This window comes from Ahaetulla prasina, chromosome 4 (assembly GCF_028640845.1).
Source record: "Ahaetulla prasina isolate Xishuangbanna chromosome 4, ASM2864084v1, whole genome shotgun sequence".
Lineage (NCBI taxonomy): Eukaryota > Metazoa > Chordata > Lepidosauria > Squamata > Colubridae > Ahaetulla > Ahaetulla prasina.
Window position 1 is genome coordinate 136,498,198 of NC_080542.1, and position 24,235 is coordinate 136,522,432.

Genomic DNA, 24,235 nt, shown 5'->3' on the forward strand with positions numbered 1-24,235 from the left:
TGGTACAATGATAAATGTCCATGTGCTACCAGGGACTAAGCTTTTCAAATTCTCAGTTCATAATGGAATAAGGCTCATATTGAAAGTACTTTTTTTAAAAAAAAAAAATGCATTTGAAAAATAGGAAATATTCATCCATTTTTCAGATTAAAAAAATCTTTCACCAAGGCTTTTATACCCTTTTTAACCATATAGCTCAAATATATGCATGCCACACACAGTACTTCTTATACAGCTAATCCCTGAGTTACAAGCATTCATTTAGCACCCATTTGAAGTTACGAGATAAGCATCCACTAGTGTTTACAAGCAACTCCCAAAATTGCAAATGTTACAGCACCATGGCAGTTCTTTGCCCTTATGAATGACTGAAGAAGTCTGCAACATTCACCCTATTCCCTCCGTCCCCAGTCCCCATGACTGCTACCCCCTCCCATCCTGCCACACTGGACTCACTTACCTTACAAGATCTGTCTCCTCTCTCCTGCGGTTTCTTTGCTTTTGAGGGAGAGGAGAGTTGATGGAAGCGCCAGGGTACCGTAATATTGTATGAATTCAGGGATCCATCCTGTTTTTCAGAGAATGGGTGCCTAAACTCTCACAAGATCACGGCCCCCAGAAACTTTCATTGGTGTGAAAAGTGTTTGCAGTGCCTGCCTCCTACTCCTCCCCCACACAACTCCTTTCTGTCATCACCGGGACACTTTTTTCCCAGATGGAGACCTGATGAAGAGTGGAAGCTTCATCTGCGTGCAAATGGGTCCTTTAAAAACAGAGCGGTTCGTTCTGTTTTGAAACACCTCATAGGTACCTATGAGGCCTTTGAAAGCAGAGGGATTTGCTCCCCTTTGAAATGTCCCATAGGTGCCTATGAGGCCTTTAAAAACGGAGGGATTCACTCCATTTTGAAACACCCCATAGGCCCCTATGAGGCCTTTGAAAATGGAGAAAATCCCTCCATTTTCAAAGGCCTCATAGGCCTCTTTGGGGGTGTTTCAAAATGGAATTAATTCCTCCATTTTCAAAGGCCCCATTTGCAGGAGATGACGCTTCCATTCTCTGTCAGATCTCCATGTGAGTGAAAGTGTCCCGGTAGTGGTGGAAAGGAATTGGGGGAGAGAAGGAGGAGGACGAGACAGGCACCACAAACACTTTTCATATCCAGGAGCTTCCATCGACTCTCCCTCAAAGAGAAAGGCAGAGAGGAGACAGATCTTTGCCAGGCCTGTTCCACCACTAGCCCCCGCCCCCGCATGGCCTTCCGCACCCTGATATACCTCATATGCACTTAACGTAAAGTGACTAGATTTCAGCGATGGCAAAGCAGGACAGCATTGACCGGGAGGGGGGGCTGCGCATGCGCGCTGAGTCTTGCCACCTGCCTGAAGGAGGAGGACCGGCTGCTGCTTCTTCGCTCTTCCAGGCAGGCTCGGCTCTCCTCTCGGCTCTTCCAGGCAGGCTCGGCTCTCCTCGGCTCTCCTCTTGGCTCTTCTCTTCCTCTCGGGTGAAGACAAGCAGCGTCTCCTCCCTCTCGTGCCCCCTTCTTCACCACTCCCCCTTCTCCGCCTCCTCCTCTTGCATTGCCGCCTCCCATTTCCAGAATGGGAGTGAAACAAAAAAATCGGGACTTTTTGGAATTCCCGCGGGACGCGGGACAAATTATTAAAAAGCGGGACTGTCCCGCCAAAAGCGGGATGTCTGGTCACTATAACTTAACGAACCATACATTCAGCCACACATTAAATTAGCAAATATGTGGGTAAAAGCAGGGAGTGATCTCGTTCAAGGTACGAGATTCACTCCCACGAATCTTCGAGGTACAAATGGAATGGACTGGATCCATTACATTCATAACTCGAGGACTACCTGTACACAAATTTCCATATATTGAATAGATATTTTATATTATAAAGTTTACTCCCCTAAAACCAAGGAAAACACACAAGCCTACTCTGTCAAGGTAATTGATTTTGTTAGCTTTAAAAACAATTTTATTTTCAAGGCTACGTTTGATTTTATTTTTACTTTGTAGGAAATTGTAAATCTACTCCTGCAAATACATTCACTGAAGTATGCTGTATTAATTTAAGATGATTCAATTCTAAGTGCTTGAAAAATGACCCTTCAAGGAAATTAAATGAGGAGGAACGCTATGGGTAAACTGCCCATTTTGTTTATATTTAATTGCTAATCATGCCAAGCCCAGTATATTTTTATACTAATTAATTAAATCTAATGTTTTCCATATCATCCCAGCAGTGTTTGATAGCTGAAGGGGTGTTTTCCAGTGTCTTTCTTTGACTTCACTTACCTATAGATTAAGATTAATTTTATGATTGAAAATGTTTGATCTTAACTTCAGCAGGAACACATCCAAACACTCATGCAAGCAATTAAAATGACTTGTTGTTATTGTTAGTTAAGAAGTTGTTAGACCCATCGTGACCCTATGGACATTGTACCTCCAGGCCTTCCTGTCCTCTACCATCCCCCATAGTCCATTTAAGCTCACTGGGGACTGCTCCAGTGACTCCATTCCTTCTTCTTTTGCCCTCAATTGTTCTCAGCATGAGGCTCTTCTCCAGTGAGTCCCTCCTTCTCATTAGGTGGCCAGAGTATTTGAGTTTCATCTTCAGGATCTGGCATTCTAAAGGGCAGTCAGGGTAAAATGACTACTGAAGCCAACTTGGACAAAACTGTAATTTGTTTGGCCAGAAAGTATGTGTGTGTTTATTTTATGTCATAAGTATTTTTTTTAAATGCCCCATTGCTGAGAACAAGAGCAATGTATGAAATTCTAAACCCTTACTGAGAATTAGTCTGAAAAAAAGTATTTTGTTCCTACATATATCTAACTATGTTAAATCAAAATTAAAATACATTTTAATAGGGCAAATCTTGTTTGGGGCTTTGGGGAAGTTACTCCAAATAAGCAGAATAATTTTAGTACATAATAAGTACATTCCCTGGAATACTTTACTCCATTTATATTCTATCAATCTCCACAAGAAGCTCAAGGTATAATATTCGGTTCTTTCCCATCTTGATGATTTTATCCTCACAATACAGGTAATCCTCAACTTACAACAGTTCATTTGAAGTTACAACAGCAGTGAAAAAGAAGATTTACAACCATTTTTCACACTGATGGCCATTGCAGCATTCCAATGGTCATATGATCAAATTTCAGAGACTTGGCACAATTGCAATGTCTCAGGATCATGTGATCACCTTTTGCGCTTTTCTAATAAGCAAAGTCAAGGGGGAAGCCAAATTGATTTAATAACTGTGTTACTAACTTAACAACTTAGCAGTGATTTACTTAACAACTGTGGCAAGAAAGGGAGTAAGTCTCGCTTAGCAATGAAAATTTTGGGCTCAGTTGTAGTTAAGGACTACCTGAACTATCAGGTGCATTGTTCAGAGAAATAACGATGGGACCCAAATCACTCAACGTTCTTCACATGAGAATGGAGATAAAACAAGGTTAAACCAGATATTAGACTACCTTTGAGGTAGTCCAGGCAAGAAACACAACCATGAGTACTAGCTCTATCATGATTGTTACATTACATTAACAAAATCTTGCAAGAGTGAAAGTATTTCTCCCCTCATCTCCAGAAACTCAGGGAGGGTCCCTTCGGAAATGCTTCCCATGCCCTCAATCTCCTTTTGTGGGCTGAGAAACCTTTTACATGCTGGTTGTCCAGTCTGTAGTTGTTCCTCTTTCTCAGCCTTCCGAGGCAGAGCAGACAGAAAACACAGCCGGATGATCTGATTCTACTTTATTGTAAGACTACATTAACAGAATCTTGCAAACCTGATAGCACAACTCTCTTTCTTTTACAGCCCAATAAGTTAGGGAGGATCCTGAGTTTTTGTCTCTAATTGGTATGTAGATGTGAGCTATATGCCATCTCTTATTTTATCATTTTAAAAAATGCTTTTCCAAACACATCAGTACAACACTGTCAATCTCCGGGTACACACACACATGCCTATCTCATTTATGACCAGCACTAAGAAGAAATTACAAAATTAACTTTTAGTAACAATTCAGTAATCATACAAAATTATTTTTATAGGTAATAAAGATAATCTCATTAATGTAATAGTTAGGTTTCATTTAGTTCAGTTAGTTCCCCAGGTTAATCAGGCAAGGTGCTACAATTTTATCAATTCACAGGACGGTCCTATAAAGATTTATGCATCACTCCCAAGTCAATGAACATGGAATTAAAAAATTAAATCTTATATTTAATGATGATTTAAAGGAAGTTATCTTTCCTGTGAAACTTATTAAATGTTTTGAGTACTTCAGATATATTAACTCAATAATCCACTGAAATATAAGGTAGATCAGTTTTATTAAGTCTACAATGTAAACTGAAATACGATATAGTGAATATTTGGTTGGTGCCCGGTTGTATAGCAATATGGCTATTGACATTAATGTTACATATGAAAGAAAATACCAGAGTAATAAAATATGAATTCTGCTTTATCTTTTTGAGCAACCTTATAAAAATTATCATTTGTATAAATGTAAAGTAGACATGAAACACAACTAGATGAGCTAATTCTACTTTATTGTATGGCTATATTAATAGAATCTCTCAAGTCTGAAGGTACAAACTTTTCTTTGTCACTTTCAAATGATTGATCCACTTGAGTGGATCCTTCCTAAATTTTTTATCTGGCCACTAAGTCACCAGGGGCTTACTTTGTACCAGGGGTGAAATGCTCCTGGTTCGGACTGGATCGGCTGATCCGGTAGCAATGGAAGCAGGTGGTTCAGAGAACTGGTAGCAAAAATCCCTACCCCCCACATGACCATCCAATCGCCTGGTCGCCTGCTTGCCTGCTTGCTGCTTCTTTTAAAAAATGCTTTTAAAACGTAAAAAAAGGGCTCTGACAATCACAGCTGAGCTGCCGGAGCGTCAGAGCTTTTTTTTTTTTTACTTTTAAAAGCATTTTTTTACAACCTATTCGCCCGATTATGAATGCTGATTTACTCCATGTAAAATGATAACATCTAAGCAGGGATGCTAATTTCATCATGGACCTGTACAGTTATTAAAAATCTGTAGAAGCATTTTGAGGGATATTGTTGCTTGAATGTGAGAGCGATCTGGCTGCAACATCTCTCACCCCACTGATCACCAGCATTGATTCAGCTGATCTGATTGACTAGACAGGTGTTCCTTTGCTCCCTTATGACTCCAGGTGGTTTATCTCTCATGGCCATCCCAGGTAAAAGTGCACCAATCTTGTTTTACATAAAATAGTCATGTTCTAGAACTTCCAAGCAAACTCAAGCATTGTAGCTTTCTAAAGCCTGCTTGTCAGACACATCAGAAAGGTATACAAATGCTTTCTGTTGTATTGATACTATGACTGCACTTGTTACTGTTGTTCAGTTGTTAAATTGCATCTGAGTCTTCACAACCCCATGACTATAGCTTGACAAGCCTCTCAGTCCTCTACTGCAGGGATCTCCAACAGGGGTGAAATCTAAAAATTTTCCCTACCGGTTCTGTGGGCGTGGCTTAATTGGTGGGTGTGGCTTGGTGGTCAGCTGACTGGGTGGGCGTGGCCAATAACAATAAATAATAAAACAAATTAACAAAGTATAAAAAACAATAAGAGGTACCAAAAACCAACTTTCACACTTTACACACACACAACACAACACAACTGACTCACACACAATGTAAAAGCAGCTGCACTTCACACTTCACACAGCCACAAAAAGCTCAAAAACCAACTTTCATACTTTACACACACACAACTGACACACACACACACACACATACACAAAATGCCACATACAGCTTTCTGAGATTTTCTGTGTTTGTGTAGTTAGAGTGAAACACTACAGAAACACACCAAATCTCAGAAAGCTGCACAAATATTTTATTATTTTATTATTTTATTTTATTTTATTGTGGACTTCAAATCCCAGAGTTCCTCAGCCAGCAAAGCCAGCCAGTTGATCACCGAGGAAATAGATTAGCTAAGTGATTGATTCTGTCTGGCCGAAAGTGAAACTGCTTTCAGGCTGGAAAAAGAGCCATGCGTTCATCAGTAATCAGGTAAGTGCCTTAGAATCTCTACTCTTACTTGTAGAAAACATGTTACTTGTAGAAAACTCAGGTGAGATCATCAGAGGAGACTTTAAAAAAAAGTTTAAAGTCTCTGCCGATCTCAGCTAAGGGGCGGGGTCCTCAAAGGCTTTTTTTTTACTTTTAAAGGCATGTTTCAGCTGAAGCAAAACCGGCTTTTAAAAGTAAAAAAAAAAGAACCTCTGCAGACGGTGCGGCTCAGCAGAGGCAGGGGGGACAGGCCAGGGATTTTTGCTACTGGTCCTCGATCGTGCGAGCCGGTCCTATCCGGGAACATTTCACCCCTGATCTCCAACTTTGGCAACTTTAAGCCTGGTGGACTTCAACTCCCAGAATTCTGGGAGTTGAAGTCCGCCAGGCTTAAAGTTGCCAAGGTTGGAGACCCCTGCTCTACTGTCTCTCTGAGTCTGCCAAACTCATGTTTTTGTTTTTGTTTTTTTTATTCCATTTGTCACAATAGTATACAAACATTGACATAAAACAACAACACATCATATAAGAAAAATATATTGACACTACCTAACCATCTCATCCTCTGCTATTCCCTTCTCCTTTTGCCATTGCTCACTTAACTTATTGTTAACTGACGCACAGTTTACAGGACTAATCCAGCTGTGTGTCTTGCCCAACAAACCAAACAATAAATTAATCACTCAGCTGCTCATGAACTAGCCAGCCAGAATATAGCAGGTTGGCCAAACCACGTACTCAACTTTAGACTTTCAAAAGTCTAATTTTGATGTGTTATTGATGCACTCATATGTTTGGATCTGATCCTTATTGTTTTTATGATTTTACTTTTTATTCATCATATAACACTTTGATGGCCTCTTAGCAGCAAGGCAGCATAACCATAATACTTTATCTGCATTTTTTCAGCCAGGAAAATCAGAAACATTCAGTATTCATGCTCATATTTTATCTGGTCTTTTTTAATATCCTTTTTTGAGTTTCTTTTAAATTTGATTTCTCCTATATGTTTGGTGATATATGTCATCTGTTTCTTGCTCTAATCTCTGTAAGAAATGAGTCAACCAATAAAGAAGAAAAGCAAGTAGATAAACAATGGTCAAATAGTTCTTGCAGACTTTTGGTTTAAAGAAGACTGCTGTTTCTAGAGGTGGTATTTGTTGAGTTTGCGAAATGAGGAGGCAGGAGACAGGTCATTGGTGACAACAACTCTTAACTTTATTGTGAAAACCCACAAAAGGAATCAGAACAGTCTTCCTTATATACTGTTCAGGCTGAGGCACCAGCCAATTAGCAACGTGTGTTTTCCCGCCCAAATTTCCCTCCAAGAATTCAAATACGTAATACCCCTCCCTTCCCAGAACACATTTAGCTAAAAATTTATTTACATACATAGTCACGCAGGTAGCCAGGGCATTCCCTGTGCCTGGCTGACCTGCGCAATTCAGTTCTAGGCAGGGTCGAGCTGGTCGGAGGGACTCTTTGTTCCTCCCAGCTCCTCCAATTGACCTTCCTGGCCAGGATTATGGGCGGATTTTTCTTCGCTGACTTCTGGTTGGACTGGAGGGTGTTGCTTCACAACTCCCAGATAAGTCCTCCAACCAGTTCGGGCTTGAGTTAGCTGTTGGCGTAAACAGTGGGTAGTCAAGGCCTGGTTGTTTTGGTTGTTGCATTTCTGTTTTGGCTTGCAATCGGTTCCGAATTTGGTCGACGTGTCTTTTCCAGACCCTCCCGTCGCCCATATCAACTAAGTATGATTTTGGGCCTATAATTTCTAGGATAGTCCCTACCAACCATAGGGGACCCTCCCCATGATTTCTGGCGAATACTGGGGAGCCAATTGAGAATTCCCTCATCCTGTTTCCCCTTGCCTGAAATCCATCAGGGGAGTAGTTGGGATTTAGCCGGTCCAGTGGACATCGTAGCCTTCTCCCCATCAAGAACTCTGCAGGGCTGCAGCCAGTAGCTGTACAGAGGGTCCCATGTTGGACTGCCAAGAACGTGTCAATCTTGGCTTGCCAGTCCCCCGGGCTTATTCAGGACAGTGCCTCCTTGGCACTTCTAACAAAACATTCTGCAAGGTCATTATCGGCCGGGTGGAACGGTGCTGAGAGGGCATGGTGGATGCCCGGCTCCACCAGGTAACTTTCGAATTGGGTGGCTGTAAACTGTGGACTGTTGTCTGAAACAATGATGTCAGGCAATCCATGTGTAACGAATAGCCTAATTACTCCATGTGTAACGAGTACCCTAATTACTGCCTCAGCAGTGGTGGATTGCATTAGAATTATCTCTAACACTGTCAACACTGACTCAACACTGTCAGACTATTTACTGAATCTGCACTACTATTAATCGTTTCATAGTTCCCATCACCAATCTCTTTCCACTTATGACTGTATGACTATAACTTGTTGCTGGCAATCCTTATGATTTATATTGATATATTGATCATCAATTGTGCTGTAAATGTTGTACCTTGATGAACGTATCTTTTCTTTTATGTACACTGAGAGCATATGCACCAAGACAAATTCCTTGTGTGTCCAATCACACTTGGCCAATAAAAAATTCTATTCTATTCTATTCTATTCTATTCTATTCTATTCTATTCTATTCTATTCTATTCTATTCTATTCTAACCATTTGGAAAATGCATCCACTACAATTAAAAATGTCTGTCCATGAAATAGACCAGCGAAATCTATGTGGAGCCTGGACCATGGTCCCTGGGGCTTTTCCCACTCTCTCACGGGGGCTGTTGGGGGTAATGATCTAGAATCCTGGCATGGTTGGCAGCGCCTCACCCAATCACCAATGTACTTGTCCATCTGGGGCCACCAAACATAACTTCGTGCTAAACCTTTCATGCGCACAATACCAGAATGCCCCACATGTAACAAATTCAATACATTTTCCTGAAGACTTAAAGGAACAATCACCCTATCTCCCCACAACAAACACCCACCTTGCGTGGACAATTCAAAAAGTTTAGTGTCGAATTGTTTGAACTCTTCGCCGGTTGAGCTGGGCCACCCCCTCTGCACCCAGCCAATTACAGTCCTGATAATAATGTCCTTAGCTGAGGCTCTGGCAACCTCAAATGAGGTGATCGGACCAGTGTCCAAAGAGTCAATCAGGAGTACTGGGGTGCCTGGAGTTGGGTCTTCAATGATTTTCGGCAATGGGCACCTGCTCAAAGCGTCCGCATGTCCTAAATCTGTACCTGGCTGGTGGGTCAAACGGTAGGAGTAAATGGCCAGAAAAATGGCCCATCAAGTTAATCTGGGGAATAGGGCACAGGAGTGGGGCGGTCCCCTGCCAATAATCCCAAAAGGGGGCGATGGTCAGTAACAATGTCAAAATGTCTCCCAAATAAATATTCATGAAATTTCTTAACCCCCGAGACGATGGCAAGGGCTTCTCTATCTAACTGGCTATAGTTCCATTCAGCTCCTGATAAAGCGCAGGAAAAATAACCAATGGGAGCCTCAGCTCCATTCGGCAGTTTGTGGCTCAGCACAGCCCCTACTCCAAAAGGGGAGGCATCGCACACAAGAACTAAAGCCAAGATTCTGTTATACTGGATCAGTAGACTGTCCCCACACAATAGTTGTTTCAACAGCTTTGAATGCTATGGTCTCAGCTTTGCCCCAAATCCAGGGGGTCTTTTTAGCAAGCAGCCTGTGCAAAGGCTCAGCCACAGTTGCCTTGTCTTTTAAGAATACAGAATAAAAGTTCAAAAATCCTAAAAAGGCTTGGAGTTCCATCTTGTTTTGAGGAGGGGGAGATTTCTTGATAGCTCGAACCTTGCTTTCCATGGGATGCATTGATTTGGTATCCCAAGAATTCAACTGAGGGCACCCCAATTTGACACTTATTAAGTGCCCTTAAGCCCTGCCGTCCTGAAAATAGTCAGCACCTTTTGCAGTTGTTCTTGCAGTTCATGTATATCGTTTGCTGACACCAATACATCATCAAAATAGGGTACTACTCCCGGTAGACCCTGCAACAATCGTTCCATGAGATTTTGGAATGGCCCTGGGGCTACGCTGACTCTGAATTGGAGCCTGGTGCACTTCTGTCCATGACTATTGTTTGCACTTCAGCTGTGGCACTGTCTACAGGCAGCTGCTGATACGCTTGTGCCAAGTCCAATTTTGCAAATATTTACCCTGGTCCCAACGAATGCAGGAGGTGCTGAACTACTGGGACAGGGTAAGCACTCTTTTGTAAGGCTTTGTTCAATGTTGCCTTGTAGTCAGCACAGATGCGAACAGATCCATCTGGCTTAACTGGAGTCACAATGGGTGTCTCCCATTTTGCGTGGTCGACTGGGACCAGTATGCCTTGTTGCACTAGCTTGTCTAGCTCCTTGTCAGTCTTAGGTTTTAGTGCAAACGGAACCCTCCTGGCTTTAGTCGTATTGGGGCAATGGCAGAGTCTAAATTAAATGAAATAGGGGTCCCCACATACTTGCCCAGGCTGTCTCTGAACATGTCTTGGAATTCTTGGAGCAGTTCCTCTCTTAAGTCACACCCGATGATGTGGTCTCCAGAGACTCCCATTCCAAGTGCCCAGAACCAATCGAGACTCAGGAGGCTAGGAAGGTGTCCCTTCACAATGGTGATTGGAAGGGTCTTCTTATGTTGGCCGTAGGTGACCCGGACCGTTCCAATGCCTTTTATGGGGATTCTGTTCCCCTGGTAGTCTTGGACTCATAGTTTCTGTGGCTGAAGCTGACTTTTTGCAATTCACGGGATGGCAGTGGTTATCTTGTCCCAGGACATGATGGTGATTGATGATCCGGTGTTGACTTCCATCTTACACGGCACACCTTCAGTGTAGGCAATTGTGAAGATCTTTCTCTCTGGGCTGGCAGTGGATTGACCGATTCTTACAGTGGTGTGGTTTGACTTTGCGCTCTTTTGGGCTTGACCAATGGGAGCTCGTCTATTGAGGAATGGCTATTGAGTTTGAAGTCTGCTCTGGACTTTTGGCAGCATGGCTGAATGGCTCGGCATACACATACTAGATGCCCCTTTTTATCACACATATGACAGATGATATCTTTCAAACGGCAAAATTGTCTCTGATCGGCGCCCCCGCAACTGGCACAGCCATCTCTGTCATTTTGTTCCGGCTTTTCAGTTCGGAAGACTTCTTCCTCGACCTAGCCGTCACTCTCAGGCTGAGCTTACTCGCTGTGGACTGGCGTTGTTTTCGACGGGTTGTTGGTCGAAGTCAGTCTCTGTAGTGTCTTGGCAGCATTGGTGGATAGTTCGTGAGCCTGTGCTTCGTCCAGAGCAACATGGAGTGTTAAATTTGCTTTGGCGAATAGTTGCCTCTGTAAACGAATGTTTCTCACTCCACAAATTAGTTGCTCTGGGAGCGCATCATCGAGGTCTCGGTATTCACAGTGCATGTCTGATTTTCGCTGGGCAGTCATGTAAACACTAATCGGCTCGCCTTCGCGTTGGATCCTCTGGCGAAACTCATATCTCTGCACAAACTTCGATGGCACTGGGACATAGTGTGCTCAGAGAGTTGCTTGCAGAATTTGCCAGGGCACTGACTGGACAGGTGTCGGCTCCGATAGCAACTCAGCATGTCAAAAACCTCTGGCCCGCAGTGGCTCAGAAAGTATGCTCGTTTCCAATTATCCGAGAGGCCCTGGAAATCGTTGGCCTCGAGGAAACACTCGAATCGAGCCATGTATGACCCCCATTTCTCTCTGGCTGGGTCAAATGGCGCTGGTGGCATGTTGTTAGACATTTTCGGCTTCTTCCTATCGTAGCCACCCTAGAACTGGCTGGGTTCGAAGCTAATTCCTAATCAGCTCTTTTTCTGGGTCTCTCTGCCAGCCTCAATCCCATCCTCGTCGCCAGTGTTGAGTTTGCGAAATGAGGAGGCAGGAGACAGGTCATTGGTGACAACAGCTCTTAACTTTATTGTGAGAACCCAGCAAAGGAATCAGGAGAACAGTCCTCCTTATATACTGTACAGGCTGAGGCACCAGCCAATTAGCAACATGTATTTTCCTGCCCAAATTTCCCTCCAAGAATTCAAATACATAACAGAATTTCTCATAATTTTGGGTCTCACTGTAGCAACTGGATCATGTTAAAAACTGCTAACTTTTACAGAACGAATAGTCATATAGGCTAAAGCAAAGAAGTAGATTTAATACAAAACCATCCCAAGGAAGATAAAAATGCAATGAACTCAACACATTCAAACCAAACCTGTATCTAATGTTCATAGTAGTGGTGGGTTTCAAAAAATTTTACTATCTGTTCTGTGGGCATGGCTTGGTGGGCATGGCATGGCTTGGTGGGCATGGCTTGGTAGGCATGGCAGGGGAAGGATACTGTAAAATCTCCATTCCCTCCCCAATCCAGGGAAAGGTTACTGCAAAATCCGCATTTCCTCCCAATCAACTGGGACTCTAGAGGCAGAGAATAAATGGGGGCTGGGCCAGTCAGCATTTTTACTACTGGTTCTCCAAACTACTTAAAATTTCCACTACCGATTCTCTAGAACTGGTCAGAACCTTCTGAAATCCACCTCTGATTCATAGGTGTGTATAATGCTAATAAAAATGTTCTGGTTAATTTTTTTCTGCTATCAACCACAGAAACCTGTCCCAGATTCTTACTTTTAGTAGGATAAGTACTCTGGTTAAACAAATAAGTGATTACTAGCACCTGTTGGAACATGTCTTCTCTTTAGAAAGTAAGTTTCTTAGCTGTTGGTGTTGATTGCTTCGTTATTGTGGTTTAGAGATTAGAAAGCCAGCTTTTAGATGACAATGGGTGTTGATAGTCTTATCTGTTCTTCCATCAGAAATGCATTCAAAACTAATCAAAGCAAAACAGGGAAGAGATACACTTCATTGACAACCACCATCAACAATATGTAATATCGGACCTTTGACTGAAAAATATATATAAAGCATTGGTTTCCTAGGAGCAGGCAAATTGTTATTCAAAAAGGGGGAAAACAGCAATTATGAAGCAGGAATGGCATTTACTCAACATACAATCCAGAGATGTATATGTATTTCTATGTGTTGGAAGAAATGTCCATCTCAGTTCAGTTCCAAGTGGGGAAAAAGACACTGGAAACATGGAGACTGCTTGGAAAGATGGTTTAATGGTGGACAGGATCACATGGTTTGAGTTCCTGAGCAGAAAAGGGGCTGAGATGCTGAGTGTGCCTTGGTTTTATGCCCTCTCTGAGCTTTGAACTGCCTGGGGCACAGGAAGAGTATCCTGATTGGTTGTCAGACCCCCAGAGGTGGGGGTCTTAGCTAGCCTTGCTGGCTGATGTAATCTTCCCAGGTGCCATGTGGTGAGTTTCTGTTGCTAAATGGGTCCTATTGTGTTGCAGATGATGGTCCATTGACAAAGGTGGTGGGGAGAGGCAGGAAGGTGGGAGCTGCTTTGTCTTTAAAACATGTTTCTCCATTTCTCATCTAGGGAAATATATTCTGCCTTTTTAATATTTCCTAAAATATTTCATTCTTCTAGGAGAGGGGTGGGTGCTAACTTCCTACATATGTGCGGAGTATCATTTGCCTAAAGTGAAGGTAGCTGCAAAAAAAAAAAAAAAGAGCCAAAACTTCATACTAGACCAATTCAAGTTTACAATAGATCATCACATTTTCAAATTCTCAAAGACTTAAGGCCACATTTCCTTCCATTCTTAAGAAGAAATATGGGGAATAGCAAATATTTAATTTAGATTTGAAGGAAGGCAAAGATAATTAAGGCAAAGATAATTAAGGCTTGTAACTAGACGTACTCTAAACCAGAGATCTTCAACCCTCGGGCTGTGGTCATGTGCAAAGACCAGCTAGCCTGCAAGAGCAATGGTGACGGCTGGCGTGCCCGGAGATATGGCTTTGCATGCCACTTATAGCACGTGCCGGGGTGAAATCTAAAAATTTTCCCTACTTGTTCTGTGGGCATGGCTTAATTGGTGGGCATGGCTAGGTGGTCAGATAACTGGGTGGGCATGGTCAATAACAATAAATAATAAAAATAATAAACGAAGTATACAAAACAATAAGAGGTACCAAAAACCAACATTCGCACTTTAGATACTTCAGACACAACACAACACAACTGACTCACACAGAATGTAAAAGCAGCTGCACTTCACCCAAAATTGCCCCTGCAACAAGCAGGAACCTCACACAGCCACAAAAAGTTCAAAAACCAATTTTCATGGTTTACACACACAACACAACACAACACAACTGAGACACACAACATAAAAGCAGCTGCACTTCATCCATAATGGCCCCTGCAACAAGCAGGAACCTCACACAGCCACAAAAAGCTGAAAAACCAATTTTCATACTTTACACACACACAGCACAACTGACTCACACACACACAAAATGCCACATACAGCTTTATGAGATTTTATGTGTTTGTGTAGTTAGAGTGAAACACTACAGAAACACATCAAATCTCAGAAAGCTGCACAAATATTTTATTTTATTTTATTATTTTATTTTATTTATATTTTTTAGATCACAGGTCTCCAACCTTAGTAACTTTAAAATTTGTGGACTTCAAGGAAAGTTGGCTGAGGAACTCTGGGAATTGAAGTCCACAAGCCTTAAAGTTTCTAAGGTTGGAGACCCCTGATCTGTTTAGATAAAAACAGCTAAATTTAAAACTTCCTTAACTTTAAATTGCTGTCTAAAAAACCCCACCTCCTTAAAAAAAATCCCAATTAACTATTCTTTAATAGTTTACTTACCCAATTGGAGGCAGGCAGATTGCGTTACTCACCGAGGAGATGGATTGAAGGCAGGCAGATTCAGTTGCTAGCTGATGCAACTGATTGCAGCAGTTGATGTAAAGCAAGGCAGGAACGAGCCCAAAAGGAGCAGTAATTAGATAAATGGGGAAGGGGCGATTGGGTGGGCATGGGCATGGGCATGGGCTGTGGTAAGAGCTTGTTAAAAAATGATTTTAAAAGCCTGTGAGGATCAGGCAACTCAGCTGGGATTGCCAGAGGAGCCTTTTAAAACCTTTTTTTTTTACAACCTCTTCGGCCGAGTTTAAAGGGTTCTGACGATCCCAGCTGAGCCGGAGGCATTTTTTCAGCTGAAGAAACAACAATGCTTTTAAAAGTTAAAAAAAAAAACCTCTGATGGTGGCATGGCTCAGCAGGGACAGGGGCAGGGATTTTTACTACCAGTTCTTCAAACCACCAGCCGCCATCACTACCGGATCGGTTGATCCGATCTGAACCGGGAGCATTTCACCCCTGACGCATGCCATAGGTTTGCCATCACAGATATAGAAAATTGATCCATAAAGTAATCACATGTTTGGGTCTACACACACACCCCGCCACAAATTAATTAGTCCTTGACTTATGACTACAATTGAGCTCAAAATTCTGTTGCTAAGTGAGATGTTTGTTAAGTGAGTTTTGTCCCATTTTATGATTTTTCTTGTCAAGTGGTTAATCAAATCACTGCAATTAGTAGGATGGTTGTTAAGTGAATCTGGCTTCCCCATTGACTTTGCTTTTCGGAAGGTTGCAGAAAGGGATCACATGACCCCAGGACACTGAAACCATCATAAATATGAGTTGTCAGTTGTCAAGGGTCCGACAGCCATAATTTACCTTTTTCACATTGATCTTGTAACCTTGAAACATCATAAATGAACTGTTGTAAATTGAGGACTACCTATATAAGCCAACCATATTCTAATATATTGTAGCATGCTAGGAAATCCAAACCAATGCCTGGGATTGCACATTGCACTAAATCAGAATTTTAATCATCATCTTTTGCTTAGGTAATTATAGGTTGATTTATATATTATGCTGTCCTACAAGGAGGGAAACAAATAAATATTATCTGATAAATAAACATGAAAAGTATTGTGTGACCTTTTGTTTAGAGATCATATTTTCCTGTGAATAAATTCCATTGAACTCAGCAGGCTTACACCATTTATATGCAGACATTGTGCTACTAATTTATTTTTACTTAGGGTAACATGAGTATAATTCAATTGGACTTTTTAAGATTTACTACATACTAAGCCTTTCCCTCTCACTTATTTTCTAAATGTTTGGGACTGTTTGGCACTGTTTCAAAAAAATTATTGACCATCAAGTAATTATGTGAGGTCTAATTAGTCTTTATTGAGTGCATGTTATTGAACAGAGTATTCCTAAATTACCATTTTGTTCTTTTCAGTAGCAGAAGTTATTTTACTTTTTATTTATAACCAGTGTATTATCCTCACATTATTTTTAATCAAAATCTCTTTAACAGTGAAATCCTCTAGTCTCTAGCAATCTTACACATTATTTTTTTCTTCTCCACGTTGTGCTAAATAAATAAATAAATTGAAGTGCCCCGCACCAGCTCTTTAATATGCCTGAGGCAAACAGATCTGACTGATGTATGAAGGCGAATATACAGTACGTGTCCCAGGATAATGTCGCAGGTTCCAGTCTGGGTTGGTCACTGGGACCAGAGGTTTTGTCTTCCGAGCTTGTGGACACATGCTGGATCCCATCTTCAGGGAACTTCTCTCTAGCAGTGTGTGTGCTGTTCTGTGTGTGGAACAGATCTGACTGAGGACACCAGAAGATTTTAAGATGGCCCAGAGCCCAATCAGAGAGGAAGTAGCTAATGTTCATTATCTGATATCTCCTTTAGTCAGGGGTAAAATCCAGCAGGTTCTGGAGAATCGGTAGCGGAAATTTTGAGTAGTTTGGAGAACCGGCAAATATCACCTCTGGCTGGCCCCAGAGTGGGGTGGGAATGGAGATTTTGCAGTATCCTTCCCCTGCCACGTCCACCAAGCCATGCCCACAGAACTGGTAGTAAAAAAAATTGGATTTCACCACTGCCTTTAGTACCACAAGTGCATATCCCTTTCTACTTCATCTTCCAACTGTGGGATCTCTTAAGTTTCTGATAGTTTGCTCCTATTATTAGGCCCTACAATTAACATACATTTATAGCATTTTTCCAATTTTCCAGATTGCTTTAAACTTTTCTTATGACAGCAGCTTCAGTTGACTTTCACTCTGCCACTTTGCTGATCATTTATGTAATTACGTTGAGATCCGCATTATTCTTTTTTTATACTACAATAATGATTTCATGAAGGATGGAAACACAATATATCAGAGTAAAATCATCTGCGTGACAAACAATTCTGAGGTGTTTGATTATTTTTTTAATTTGAATTTTGTGCTCTAAGGCTGGGGTCCCCAACTCCTGGACCAAGGCCCATTGGGAACCAGGCTACACAAGCTGTCTGTCTGTCTGTCGGTGTCTGTCTGTCTGTCTATCTATCTCTTTATATCTATCTATCTATCTATTTATCTATCTATCTATCTATCTATCTATCTATCTATCTATCTATCTATCTTCAGACAACCATTTGTCTGACATGGTAAAGGTTTTTTTTTGCTTGAGTAGAAGGTTGGACTAAAAGACCTCCAAGACACCATCCAACTATTATTCTTTTATCTATCTATTTAATTTAGAGGCCTCTCGATTCTCATTGACTTACATCCCCCAAAGCAGAAAACAGTAAAATGAAAGAAAAGAGACTTGGCCATCTGGAATAAACAACCCAGCATGTCCAAAGAAAACTAACAAGAGGCTCAAAAACTGCCTTAACTCTAGGCCTGGGAATAGAGCCAGGTGCTCAGAGATTTGCACAACAGCTGCAGGGAGCTGTATGGATTTTGGGATGGGAAAGACATAAAAGACATAAAATACCTAAAATAAGATCAATCTGTTTTGAAAAAAAGAGATAACACTAAGCTTCACCCAGAAGCTTGAAGGAAGCGGGAGGGGAAGAGTGGATGAAATTTCCAGCTGTAAGGTAAAGGTAAAGGTTCCCCTCGCACATATGTGCTAGTCATTGCCGACTCTAGGGGGCGGTGCTCATCTCCGTTTCAAAGCCGAAGAGCCAGTGCTGTCCAAAGACGTCTCCGTGGTCATGTGGCCGGCATGACTCAACGCCGGCATGACTCAACGCTGTTACCTTCCCACCAAAGGTGGTCCCTATTTTTTCTACTTGCATTTTTTACATGCTTTCGAAACTGCTAGGTTGGCAGAAGCTGGGACAAGTAATGGGAGCTCACCCCTTTACACGGCAGCACTAGGGATTCGAACCGCCAAACTGCCGACCTTTCGATCAACAAGCTGTAGGGAATGGATTTAAGTGACTTTTTTTACGTACTGCCCATCACCAGAGATTGAGCTTCAGGACGTAGATATGAACTTGCCCTATATTTTCTGACCATTAGTATACATAACACAGAACATGGTCTTGTTATGTGTACAGGTAAGCAATACATATCACTTTTAGGAAAACTATACTGACTTTGCAACTAACAACAAATATTGATTAATAAAAATTTCATTAACCCTTTATTCTTTATGCAGGAGAATACTTACATTTTTCTATTATAAACATAAAGGCCATACAGAGCGCACACTTTGCCTTGGGATAAGACCTCCATTAGGGTTCCCAAATCAGGGACAACAAATACCATCCAAGATGTGAATATGAGTTATACATTCCCTTGAACAAGATCTTGAGATAATCTAGAATCCTTTAATAACTTACATATTTTGCAGGATAGCAAAAAAATCAAACATGTAAAGTGACAAAATAACAACCTGTATAATTATTTGTGTATGTATTTCTCCCTTTTTTTCTAACTCATTCACTTTTTTAGCAAATCTTGTAATCTTTTGGCCTTCCAGAAGGGTATTAAAACTTTACTTTGCTGGCTGGCCCGGGCCCCCAAAGGGGGGTGCCCACTGCTGAAGTGATTGATGAAGTAAGAAGACCTTATCCCTGTTCCACCCCTGTCCCTAGTTACGGTTTCAGTATAATTTTAAAACTTTAATCTGTATAATTTTAGTATTTTAATTATTTTTCTACTTGTTTTATAAGTTGTAAACTTCCCAGAGTCACCTCATAGGAGCGATAGGCAGCATAAACATTAAATAAATAAATAAATAAAAATAAATAAAAGTAGAGAATAACACCAACACATCCTGGACATAAACTGTTTCAACTCCTACCCTCAAAATGACGCTATAGAGCCCTGCACACCAGAACAATTAGACACAAGAACAGTTTTCTCCCGAAGGTCATCACTCTGCTAAACAAATAATTCCCTCAACACTGTCAAACTATTTACTAAATCTGCACTACTATTAATCTTCTCATTGTTCCCATCACCCATCTCCTTCCACTTATGACTGTCTGACTGTAACTTTGTGGCTTATATCCTTACGATTTATATTGATACTGATTATTCCCTGATTGCTTCTTTGTACCCTATGACTATCATTAAGAGTTGTACCTTATGATGATGATGATGATGGTGATGATGATGATGATGATGATGATGATAATAATAATAATAATAATAATAATAATAATAATAATAATAATATCAGAGTTGGAAGGGACCTTGGAGGTCTTCTAGTCCAACCCCCTGCCCAGGCAGGAAACCCTATACCATTTCAGACAAATGACTATCCAACATTTTCTTAAAAATTTCAAGTGTTGGAGCATTTACAACTACTGCAGGCAAGTTGTTCCACTGATTAATTGTTCTAACTGTCAGGAAATTTCTCCTTAGTTCTAAGTTGCATCTCTCCTTGTTTCCATCCATTGCTTCTTGTTCTACCCTCAGGTGCACTGGAGAATAGTTTGACTCCCTCTTCTTTGGGGCAACCCCTGAGATATTGGAACACTGCTATCATGTCTCCCCTAGTCCTTCTTTTCATTAAACTAGACATACCGAGTTCCTGCAACCGTTCTTCATATGTTTTAGCCTCCAATCCCCTAATCATCTCTGTTGCTCTTCTCTGCACTCTTTCTAGAGTCTCAACATCCTTTTTTCATCGTGGTGACCAAAACTGAATGCAATATTCCAAGTGCGGCCTTACCAAGATATTATAAAGTGGTATTAATACTTCATGTGATCTTGATTCTATCCCTCTGTTTATGCAGCCCAGAACTGTGTTGGCTTTTTTGGCAGCTGCTGCACACTGCTGGCTCATATCTAAATAGTTGTCCAATAGGACTCCAAGATCCCTCTCACAGTTACTACTATTGAGCAAGGTACCACATATCTGGTACCTATGCATTTTGTTTTTGTTTTTTTGGCTTAAATGTAGAACCTTACTTTTTTCACTGTTGAATTTCAGTTTGTTAGATAGTGCCCAATGTTCAAGTTTGTGAAGATCTTTCTGCATCTTGAACCTATCTTCTGGAGTGTTGGCTATTCCTGCCAGCTTGGTGTCATCTGCAAATTTGATGAGTTCCCCATCTATCCCCTCGTCCAAGTCATTGATGAAGATGTTGAAGAGTACTGAGCCTAAAACAGAGCCTTGGGATACTCCACTGCATACTTCCCTCCATGTAGTTCCGTTGAGGACTACACGTTGAGTGTGGTTGGTCAGCAAGTTATGAATCCATCTGGTGGTGGTGCTGTCTAACCCACATTTTTCTACTTTATCTAGTAGTAGGTTATGGTCTACTTTATTAAATGCTTTACTGAAGTCCAAGTAAATTATATCGACAGCATTCCTCTGGTCCACTAATTTTGTTACTTTGTCAAACAATGCAATAAGATTAGTCTGGCATGATCTGTTTTTGACAAACCCATGTTGGCTTTTGGTTATTATTTTGTTTGCTTCTAGGTGTTCGGTGATTCGTTGCTTGATTATCTTTTCCAGAATCTTCCCTGGTATTGAGGTTAGGCTGATAGGTCTGTAGTTTCCTGGATCTGTTTTTTTTTTTTTGGATGAACATATCTTTTCTTTTATGTACACTGAGGGCATATGCAGCAAGACAAATTGCTTGTGTGTCCAATCACACTTGGCCAATAAAAAATTCTATTCTATTCTATTCTATTCTATTCTATTCTATTCTATTCTATTCTATTCTATTCTATTCTATTCTATTCTATTCTATTCTATAACTTAACAATCCAATCTTCACATATGTCAACTTTTTCCATTTTTATTGTTCTTCTTCCTAGTTACTGTGTCCCTCACTTACCCAAAGGTTGTGTGTCACATTTAATTACAAAAAACTATATGGCATCTCTCTGAACTTACTAATTGTAAGAAATGTGAATAAAACAAATCAGATCTTCAAAATTCTGTTTCATTAAATGTTCTTCTTAGACCCACCACATGGCATACCTTGCCATACATCAAAAACATTTCAGAAGCTGCAGAACACAGTTTCAGAAATCTGGAAGTGGGCATTGCACAACGTCCAGAAGCTAATATACAAATTATACATTGTAAAGATCAGTAGTGGGTTTTGTTTGTTTGTTTTACATTTACATTTACATTTACATTTACATTTACATTTATATCCCGCCCTTCTCCGAAGACTCAGGCCAGCTTACAGTGTATAAGGTTTCAATTTTGCCCGTTACCGATTCACTTGTGGGTGCACATGCAACGTTTCTGCGCATGCGCAGAGATGTCCAGGTGGGTGGGCAGAGCCTCCCACCACTGCCAAGGGTTTGCCCAATCTGGGGCGAACCGGTAGCAACCCACCACTGGTAAAGATCACTTGGACTTATGAGGTACTTTCAATGTAATCTACAGAAACCCTGTATGAATTGTCCCTGTGACTATGTAGGACAGATAGGGAGGAAACTAACCACCAGATTGCAAGGATACAAGCAAGTGGTCAGACGAGGAGACCTGAACTCTTTGGTAGCCTCACACTGCAATTAACAAGGGCATACATTCAACTTTGCAGCTACTAAGATTGTTGAACAAGCAGGCACAAAAACAGCCAGGGAAGTGTTTGAACCCTGGGAAATGGGCCACTTGTCAGTCAAAAGGAGTGTTGATTTTCCATCAGCTAATCAAATACTTAAAAAGCAAGAGCTGGGCAGCACAAGCAAACGACAGTCAACAAAAACCAGCCATCAACACACCCTAATCAGCATCTAAAAAGCCACATAAAACAGACGCCGTATAAATATATAAATACCACACACAGAACACCACATACTTTGCTAGAGAGAAGTTCCCTGAAAATGGGCTCCAGCACAAATCCAAAAGCTCAGAAGACAAAACCGCTGCTTCCAATGACCAACCCAGATTGGATCCTGCTGCATTTTTTTTTACTTGAATGTGTTGTGACATCCTGTTGTTTGTAAAATACAGAAGACATTCAAATTAAATCTTTATTGCTAGAATACGTTTTCATCCCATAATCTTTTCTAGAACATAAATTTTACTTTCGTGAGTGAAAGAAACTTAATAGCTCTACAGCTGCAAGATCAAAATATTAAATATTTTCTTGGACTAGACTAAATGTGGGAGACTAAAGGGGGTTAGATCTATTTTTCATAATGTAAAATCCTTCTTCTGTTTGGAGTATATTTTTATTATTGCTATTTTCTACCTATTTTCACCATGCTTCTCACAAAAACCTAATTATGGCTGGCAATTAGTTGCTAGGAAGAAGATGCTAAGAATATTAAGATCCGGCTTAAATGGTGAACATCAAGACCTTGATTCCAAATTCTGTTATGAGTTTTTTAAAATTTTAAATTTGACAACCTAACAAAGCAGAGCCAAGAATGCTATAGCTTAGGGGTCTCCAACCTTGGTCCCTTTAAGACTTGTGGATTTCAACTCCCAGAGTTCTTCAGCCAGCTTTGCTTTGCTGGCTGAGGGACTCTGGGAGTTGAAGTGCACAAGTCTTAAAGGGACCAAAGTTGGAGACCCCTACTATAGCTGTATGGTTAATTTGGTCTAATTCTCAAGTTGTGGTTCCTGACCTCCAGCAGCCCGAAATGTCATCACAGGGAATCCGTGAAGGCTTGATGAAATGTTATGATTTAAATCTTGAGTTAAATTTTGGTGCTCCGTGGCCATGGGCTATGGTCACAAAAAGCATTTAAAGTGCGTCTCTGGTGGAGAAAAGGTTAAGAATCACTGGTCTAGTAGTTAAGGTACCAAGCTAGAAAGTTGTAGAGAATGAGTTCTAGTGACTCCATGAAAAGCTGGATGACTTTGGGCCAATCACCAGGAGACACTCTCACTTTAGGCATAAAAGCTGGCTAGGTGAATTTGGGCCAATCACACTCTCATAGCCCAATTCAACTCACGGGGTTGTTATAGGGAAAACAGGAGGAAGAAGGTTAATTGGATGTGTTAAAATAATACGGGTAGGGTACAAAGAAGCAGGGACATGGTGGCTCAGTGGCTAAGATGCTGAGCTTGTTGATTGGAAGGTTGGCAATTCAGCGGTTCGAATCCCTAGTGCTGCATAATGGGGTGACCTCCTGTTACTAGGTTACTTCTGCCAACCTAGCAGTTCGAAAGCACGTAAAAAATGCAAGTAGAAAAATAGGGACCACCTCTGGTGGGAAGGTAAACCGTTCCATGCACCTTTGGCATTTAGTCATGCCAGCCACATGACCACGGAGACATCTTCGGACAGCGCTGGCTCTTTGGCTTTGAAATGGAGATGAGCACCACCCACTAGAGTCGGGAACGATTAACACATATGTGCAAGGGGAACCTTTACCTTTACAAAGAAGCAAGTAAACAAACAAAACATCCCACCAATGTTTAGCATCTTATCTGGGTTGGATGCTATTATTAATATCTGTCTGGAACCCGCACTGTTTATTGGACATAAATACAATCGAGAGAGTGCAGAGATATTTCACAAGAAGAGTCCTCCACTCCTCTGCTTGCAACAGAATACCTAATGCCGCCAGATTTGAAATTTTTGGCTTAGACAATTTAGAACTACGCTGCCTTATGCAATATCCTACCTGTCAATGACTTCAGCTTCAACCACAACAATACACAAGCACACAATAGATACAAACTTAAAGTAAACCGCTCCAAAGTTGATTGCAGAAAATAAAACTTCAGCAACAGAGTGGTCAATGCACTACCTGACTCTGTGGTTTCTTCCCCAAACCCCCAAAACTTTAACCTAAGACTGTCTACTGTTGACCTCATCCCATTCCTAAGAGGTCTGTAAGAGGCGTGCATAAGAGCACCAGCGTGCCTACCATCCCTGTCCTAATGTCCCCTTTTGTTCATATTCATTTCA

The 24,235-nt window shown here is 41.2% G+C and overlaps 1 protein-coding gene across 3 annotated transcripts in view; it reads left to right on the top strand.

Annotated features, from left to right (window-relative positions):
- Positions 1 to 24,235, top strand: part of VIPR2 (vasoactive intestinal peptide receptor 2) — a 224,647-nt gene that overhangs the window by 100,934 nt on the left and 99,478 nt on the right. The gene's annotated exons all lie outside the window — the stretch shown is intronic.